Raw genomic sequence first — 8,416 nt, 5'->3', positions numbered from 1 at the left:
GAGGAACAGTCACACACACTACACACCACATATCACAGCAGACTCCACACAGAATTCATCTGGGATTGAAATGATTCTGCTCACTTTCCCTCCTGCAGTCACTCTTTCCTGCATGCCTTGGTCCCCACAAATTATATTATGCCAAATATCATTGTTGGAAGAGTGAACAAGTAGAGAGATTACTTTAGGTTAAGATGCAAATAATACTGTCAGTAATCAGGTCACACACTGGGTCACACACTGGCTCAGGTGCACCTGACCTGTCTGTGTGAGGGCTGTTATTTATTCCTGCAAACTCTGCCATGCAGCTGAAAACCCTCAAGCACACGAGTATGTCCTGGCTTTTATATTACATAAAAATACAGTGAACTCCACTAAACTTCAGGTACAACTTTCACAGTTGAAAAAGATCAATTGGGCAATGAAAATGAAAGTTACAAGAGCAACAAAGATCTTTTGAAATGATACAAAGACAGCTTCTATGTAAAATTTCAGCTAAAGTTTATTGTTCCCCACAAAGGAGGACAGAGAGACCCCAGGAGGTTGGTGCTTGATGGGATGGTCCATCCTGGGAAGGAGGTTGGGGGCTGAGGACTGACTCATGCAGCCATCTGACATCAGGACCAGGTGGCTAGTTACAACTGTCTCTCCTGAGCTCTGACCCTAGAAGGAGAGGGGAAGGTTAGACACATTCCTAGAGTAAGTGGAGCTGAAGTTGAAAACAGCATCCTCACATCCAGTGCATAGAGTTCACACACAGGCAGCCCTGAGTGCCCCACAGAAGGTCCCCTCTCTCTCAGGCTGTTCTAACATTTGGTCTCAACAATCATGGCACACAACTTCAGAGTATAACATATGGTGATCTCCAATATGAAATTTTTCTGTAGAGATAATTTTTAAGTGTGTCTGGCAGGAGGCACACTGTAGAAATATCATTGTCAATACTGTGTTTTTACTATGTTTGGGATCAAATCTGTGCTATACTGAAAAGTGTTCAAAAAATGATTTTCATATAATTAGTGAAAATCATTAATGAAGTGTCATTAACTGAGACCTATATCTGTATTTTTGATGCTGATATTTTTATGCCAAATATCATTGTTGGAAGAGTGAACAAGTAGAAAGATTACTTTATGTTAAGATGCAGATAATACTGTCAGTAATCAGCAGATACATGTCCAAGTTATAATTCATGGAAATTTTCCTGATGTCCACTACCCAGTTTCTGTCTTACCCTGGCAACTCTGCATGATCTTGCTCCAGTAATCACAGGGATTGTCTCAATTAGATAATGTCAAGGGGGAGAAAAAAACAAACTACACTTTGACCTGAATGGATTGGCTTCATAAAATGGCATATGTAAGGTGTACAATATATGCTCCCAGAGTGTAGTCAGAATAATGGGTTCACAAGGGTCACACCCAGCATCTCATTGGGTAGTTATTCTTCCTACCAAGGAGGATATAAACCACCTGAAAACTTAAAGTCTAAAATACTTGGGGAAAAACAAAAGACAAAGAATTAGAAATATATTACAAAAGCCAAGCCCCTGATACATCCAATCTGCACAAGAGCTAGAATTAGACAAAGGAAAGATGGCTTGGGTGGTTTATTTAAGGGTGTACATCAAAGGCAGGGATAAAGTCTCAAGGGGGAGCCTTGCTTCCTGTTGTCTTGTAGTCAGCAGGTTGATTGGCACCTTGGCAGGTCACTCCCATCTCAGGTGCTGTGTAGGCCATGGCAGAGTGGGATAGAAATTCACAGTGTCTCTGAGCAATTGACCTGAGAAAATGTCCACTGGTCATTCCCAGATACAAGATGTTCCTATCCTCCAGGTTTCCATGCACAGTGACCCACACACAACCCATGGACAGCTTGTGACAATGGTGGATCTCATATATTACATTAACCTAGTAGATATTTAGGAAGAGCATAAGGTGTGTGGACAGGGGGTGCCCTGTTCAAAGTTCTGTGTATGGACCGCTGGAGAGCTGCTTGGCTGAGGGCCTGGAGGAGAAGACAGGAAATCAGACACAGTGATCCTGAGAGATGCAGCAGATGGGCTCGTGGAGGGGGTTCTGCATGTGCAGACTTTATAGATTCTGTGAAACAGCAGAGAAAGTGCCACAGAGGAGAGCTGAGTGGCCATGTGAACTGGAAGCATCTCTCCTCTGGGAAGAGTGCCTGGGCTCTGTGTCCCTCACTACCACCATATTTGCACAATAGATCCTTGATCGAGTGGAGGCAGGGACAGGGGTCACGACAAGTGCCATGTCTCTCCACCACCTCTACTGGTGCTGCTGGTACTACAGCCACCTCAGGGTATCTGATTTCTCTGCTTCACAACCAAATATCACCTGTCACCCGTGGACTGCTGGAGTTTCAGATCACTGTCCCCTGGAGGGCTGTGGTGCCTTCCTCTTAGAACACACCTGTGCTGTGGGTCAAGTTAGCCTTCCTGCCCACAGTATTCTGAGGAGCATTAGTATCCAGACACTCAGACAGGGTGTGGTTGACTGAGATGGGAATCTTCTCACCAGGACCTACTGTGTGCTGCAGGACCAGGAACACTAAATGAGCACAGCACACAATCAGAAATAACAATTCTTGATGGTTTGTGCCAAGCTGTGTAACTGAACTATATTAAATACGTTTCTTTTTCTCATTTGGTAATTGAGAAGAGAATGCCCTAGAGGACATAAGGCCTGAGAAAAAGTAATGTACACTTTTCAAAGAAGGTAAGAGCATAACATAAAATCAGGAACAGTCAGAAGAAAGCACAAGAGGACACTATTTTAAGCCCTGACCCTGTGAACACAGGCTCAGCAGAAGCTGCAGCTTTTCTGTGCAGGCCCAGGATGCAGAAGAGTAAGGGAGAAGGAAAGGGTAGGACTTATTAGATTTCTGTTCCATGACAAGCTTTCATCATGATCATGTGTCATGTGGGGTATTTGATTTCAAACCTGGCCGCCAAAAGTCACTGTTTGAAGAAATTAACTGCAAGTGAGAGTGAAGAGAGTTATTTTACAGTGATTGCCTGTGTTCTTCTTTAGGCTTCGTTATGGTTTGGGCATAAGAGTATCCCTATAAAGCTGCTGTGTTAATGCATGATTATTCAGAGGTGAAATGACAAGATTTTGAGAGCTGAGCCTGATCAGTCCTTCTGGGCCTGAGTGGACTAACTGGGTGGTGACTGAGGGCAGGTGGGAGTGACTGGAGGAGGAGGACACTAGGGGTGAGCTGTGGAAGGTGCTCCCTGAGGCCCCTTCCCCTCTCTCCTTGTACTTCCTGGCCACCATGGGTGAAGCAGCTCTCCTCCCCCACACCCTTCTGCCCTGATGTTCTGCACATGTGGGCCCAGAGCAATGGGGTCAGCTGATCATGGACGGAAATTTTGAACCCATGAGCCCAAATAAACTTTTCCTGACTATGTTAGTTTTGTGCTAAATTTTTACAACAACAATGTAAAACTGACCAACACAGACTGGTGATCAGAATAATTTGCCTTGAATTCATGCATCTGTATCTTCTAAGTGTTTCCAAGGAGGTTTCTAGGCCTAGAGGAAGGACAAACAAACAAATAAATAAAAATAAACCTTTTACCTGGGTGGGTCCTGCCCTTCTATAGGCCACAAATCATAGCCCTGGCCTATACTAGGGTCTGGTCAGTCATTCAGAATTTCCAGCCCAGTGATGTGACTTAATTCCCAAAATGGCCAGGTAGCAAAGAACACACTCATCTTCATAAAACCTGAATAACCTCCTATGAATGAGAAAGTTCACTCAGTTCACATTAACACTGAGTTAAAATGTTCCTAAGGATCATCTGAACAGGATTTTAAATCAGCCACAATAAAAGTGCAACAACCAGCACCTGCAAATGTGTTTGAAACAAATGAAGAACAAACAGAAAGCATCAGCCAGGGAACAGAAACTGTGCAAGGACAGAAAAAGAAAATTTCCAGAACTGAAAACTCCATTCACCATAATAAGAGCCCAGTGGGGAGCTGAGCAGGTGCATGGAGCAGACAGAGGAAGGAGGCAGCAGGAGGGACAGCCATGGTCACACCCAGCTAGAGAACCCTGGAGACAGCCTAGTGGGCCAGGGAACAGGGACTCAGATGACCAGGAGATGCCTGCCAGCTCACCCCACAGCCACAGAGATAGAGACTTTAAAAGCTGGGAGGGAAAAGCAACTTCTTAGCTTTGTGGGATAAGCAACTGGGATGAACAGAGGATTTCTTCCCCGGAAACAGGGAGGACAAAGGAAAGGACACATTTTCAAGTGTTGAAGAAAAAGACTGTGGACCCAGAACTCTAGATCCTGAGAACTGTTCCTCAGCAATCATGGTAAACTCAAGAGTGCTCAGTTGTAGAAACAGAAAGAGAGTGTGTAGGTGACCCCAAAGTGGCTAGGAGGGGCTCTATAGAGAATAGAGACATGACAGGAGCAGGGACTAGGAACACAAGATGGGGAAGGACCATAAAGGAAGGACAACTGACAAGAATTTGAGAGCTGGATCTGACCAATGCACATTGTGTACATTGGACCAAACATCACTGTGGCATCGCAGGTCACCAGGGAAATGCAAATTAAAACACATGAGGAAACATCCCCCCTGAGGGATAGCCATGTCCAGGAGGGAGCACCCCACATGCAGCAGGAGGGGAGCCCAGGCCCCATCCCTGATGCTGAGCTGTTCCTGGCTGTAGTTCACAAGCAGCTCACAGCACGTGAGTGTTCTGGGGAGTGTCCACAAGCTGTCTCCAAGATGAAGACAGGCATGCAAGACAGTGTGACAGATTTTGATAACACTATGCATTCCCGTATGAAACTAAAGATGGTGAAAATACACATCTAAAAAGTAAATAAAAATAGACAAAGAAAAACTTATAAAAACTGTGTTCAGCATTGAAAACTTGGAGGACACAAACCTGCCCTTCTCTGGGGGAATGAAATGATACTATCAAAGAACCAGAGAGTAGCATATTACTTGGCAATGAAAAGAATACAGCTATCATGGGTGCTGTGGTGCTTACCTTTAACCCCACCAACTGGGAGGCTGAGGCAGAGGATCACAAGTTTAAGGCCAGTTTCAGCAACTTAGCAAGGACCTAACAACTTGGAGAGATCCTGTTTAAAAACAAAATTAAATGTGACTGTGAATGTAGTTGAGTGGTAGTGCATGTCTGGATTCAATACCAAATTTGAAGAAAAACTTGAAAAAGTAAAAAGGAAATAACTCTCTATTCTGTAACAGAAACCCATGGATGAGGTTTATACAAACCTCCACAGTACTCAGGGTTACAGGCCAGTCTGAACATTGTCCATTCTGTGAGTGCCAATCAGGTGTCACTCAGCCAAGGTGAAACTACAGGATTGAAAATCATGAAGGTCTGCAGCAGAGAGGGGGGTGAGGAGCAGCTGGAGCTCAGACAGTGTGAGGGTGGGACCTGCAATGTGCCAGGCCACACTGCTGGAAACACATCACTGTTCACTTGTATAGTTCCAGAGAATGCACAAAATGACCCTGGTTTGACCCGTAGATGTGGACAGAGGTTGATGTAACAGAAGAAACAGAGTCTGGGGTGGTGATGGAGGGGCTGTGGGAGCAGGGGGACACAGGAGAACCTGGCACTTTACCTAGTTTTGCTGGGAACTTAAACTACACTGAAAATCAAAGTCTTAAAATATTCCCATGTGGAAAACATGGAGAGGCCTGTCTCTACTGCAGGACACCAACTATTGCCTGTTTCAGGCCCTTAAGGTCTAAATTCTGTCCTGTCACATATCATTGAGGCTGTAATCATGGTCACCTGCTGGGGCTTAGCTGAAGGAAAGCTTCAGGGTACAGAGGAACCCCCTGGATCCTCTGACTGACCCTCTTTGTAGTGCTCAGGGCCTGGCTGCCTCTGAGCTGTGCCCTCAGCAGGTGGAGGCAGCAGGAAGAGCAGCTGGGGTAGCCCAGCCTCACACTTCTGCTCCCTGGGAGGTTTTTATCATGGCCTGTGTCACTGTGGGAGGGGAACTGTTATGCTGTTGACAGTAATAATCAGCAACATCTTGAGGCTCCAGGCTGCTGATGGTGAGAGTGAAATCTGTCCCAAATCCACTGCCACTGAACCTCAAGGGGACCCCAGATTGCAAAGTGTTTGCAATCTGATGAGGAGCTTAGGAGCTTGCCCTGGTTTCTGCTGATGCTAGTGTAAATAATTGGTAATGCCCTGACTGACCCTGCAGGTGATGGTGACTCTGTCTCCTTGAGATGCAGACAAAGAGGATGGAGACTGGGTCATCATGATGTCACACCTGACACCTAACATTGGAAACATAAAAAGAAATATCCTTGTAAGTAGTGATGTTATAAGAGGATTTCCCTGAGTAACCAGGCAGCACTGACCACACTGTGATTAGTAAATCCCCAGGACTGTCCCTCCTTACCTGGGAGGCAGAGCAGCAGGAGCCCCAGCAGCTAAGCAGGAACCCTCATGGCCATGCTGTGTACTGACAGGGACTGACTCCTGCATAGGGTGTGAGCAGCCTCTTAAGAAGTCCTCAGGGCAGTGGACTGTGCTGTGGGAACATGCAAATCAGCAGGGCTGGGCAGGCTGGGCACAGCTGCAGCATGGGATCATATGTCACTCAGCACAGGTCAGGTGCCCATTGTCCCAGTTCAGTTGAGAGCAGCACAGATGTGCCAGAGCAGAATATGATTTCACCTGGAACACACAGGACACAACCAGAATACTCTCCTGTGAGGAGTGACTTATTACTTTCTTCATATCCAGGAAAAGCTTTTCTTGTGTTTCCTGTGGACATTTCTTTATTAGTGATCATAAGAACATGAAGGAATTAAAAGACAAAGGGTCAATTCATGCTTAGGATGTGATAAGAGCACTGAAGGCAGGAAGAAATTACAATTTGTAAACTCTGTGATCTGGTTTAAATTTCTCTGGACATTGGCCTTGCTGGACCAGGAGGCCAGGGTAGGATGGAACCCAGTATGATTCTGCCCTTCCTGCCTCAGTATCCCTAAGACACACTTAGACATGTGATGGTTCCGACCATCCTGAGAAGAGCAGGCAAAGCCTACACAGGCTCTTTCCTAGGTGTCTTTCTGGAGAGGTTAGAGAAATTTCAGAAGCAAGTTTTAGTTCCTTTCATGGCTTTAGTGAAGATGTAGCTCAGTCCACCCTAGGCCCCTGTGCACTGAACAGTGACCTGCCCCTTGATGAGAACTCTGGGGACATCCTGGGGACTGCACTGGAATTGTAAAACTTCTCTCTTCCACTTCTGTCCCCTCCTCTCTGGACACCTCCAGGTGTGGTCACAATCACTGAATGGGCTCTCAGTGTGTTCTGTCCCCTCTTTGAATTCATAAGGACAGTCAATCCTTATTGCTCACCTGGGGCGCCCTCAGAACAGGGCCTTTTTCTCCCACCAGCCTGGGCCTCCGCTGACCTGCATTCTGACTCCACTCTATGAATCCCTGTGTTGGGTTGTGGTCATTATAGTCACAAAGTAGATAAGAAACCCTACCTGAGCTTGCATCTGGGGAGACACAGACCAGCTCCCTGTGGGCCTGAGTGCAGGGCAGAGCTCTCAAGCCTTAGTGGCCCCCATGGGATGGGATCACTTCTCCTGCCCCAGGGCTTCTAGATCAGTTTTCTTGGATGGCTTATTTTCTGGTGTGTTGTCATGAGCTGTCCATGGGCTGTGTGTGGATTATGTTGTGCATAGTAGCCTCCTAAGGGGATAGGTTTGGCACTGCAAAGTCCCTGTCAGGGACTGATTACATGATGCAGGTGTGCCATCCCCTCTAGCTCTGCCTAAGATCTCACACAGCACCTGAGGTGGGTGTGACCTGCCAAGATGTCAGTCAATCTGTTGACCCCAAGACATCATGAAGCAAGACCCAACCTTTGAAAACTTTATAAAGAAAACATGAGTGCTCTCTCTCTCTCTCTCTCTCTCTCTCTCTCTCTCTCTCTCTCTCTCTCTGTCTCTCTCTATTTTTCAGCATGGAAGCTTAGACCTTATGGTCAAGAGCTTTCCTGACATTATTGCCCCAAATTGTTCCTGTTATCTGGTTTTTTGCTGCCTTCTTCTTAGCTTATACTTGCCACAGCCCATTCAAGCCCAGTTTGTCTCACCTGTGCAGGTCGTGGTCAAGAGTGCATCTGCTCTCTAGTGACAGGTCTGGGGAGCCTCAATAGGCAGGATCTGTACCTGGGGTGCCAATGTCTTGGCCATGGATATTTTCTCCCCAGTTCATGAAGTTGTTTCTCTTCCTTTATCACCAGGTGAGATTCTCTAGGAAACTCAAGTGAACACTCTCCCCAGGAAATTGTCCTTCTACTTAAGGACAAAAGATTATAAGTTTATTAGGAATTCATAAGCCATGCTGGTCTTGGG

At 46.1% G+C, this 8,416-nt stretch overlaps 1 long non-coding RNA gene across 2 annotated transcripts; it reads right to left on the bottom strand.

Moving 5' to 3' along the window:
• Nucleotides 1-531: 531 nt before the first annotated feature.
• On the bottom strand, nt 532-6,535 carry LOC144249891 (uncharacterized). 2 transcript variants are annotated; one of them, XR_013342339.1, is made up of 4 exons: nt 6,443-6,535; nt 5,041-5,134; nt 3,476-3,557; nt 532-663 (listed from the first exon to the last, which is right to left on the bottom strand). It is a non-coding gene; the product is annotated as an uncharacterized LOC144249891 (long non-coding RNA). The 2 variants fall into 2 exon arrangements; XR_013342340.1 differs by lacking the exon at nt 3,476-3,557.
• Nucleotides 6,536-8,416: the final 1,881 nt, after the last annotated feature.

Source organism: Urocitellus parryii, chromosome 12, assembly GCF_045843805.1.
Source record: "Urocitellus parryii isolate mUroPar1 chromosome 12, mUroPar1.hap1, whole genome shotgun sequence".
Lineage (NCBI taxonomy): Eukaryota > Metazoa > Chordata > Mammalia > Rodentia > Sciuridae > Urocitellus > Urocitellus parryii.
This window is presented reverse-complemented; position numbering and strand designations above follow the sequence as displayed.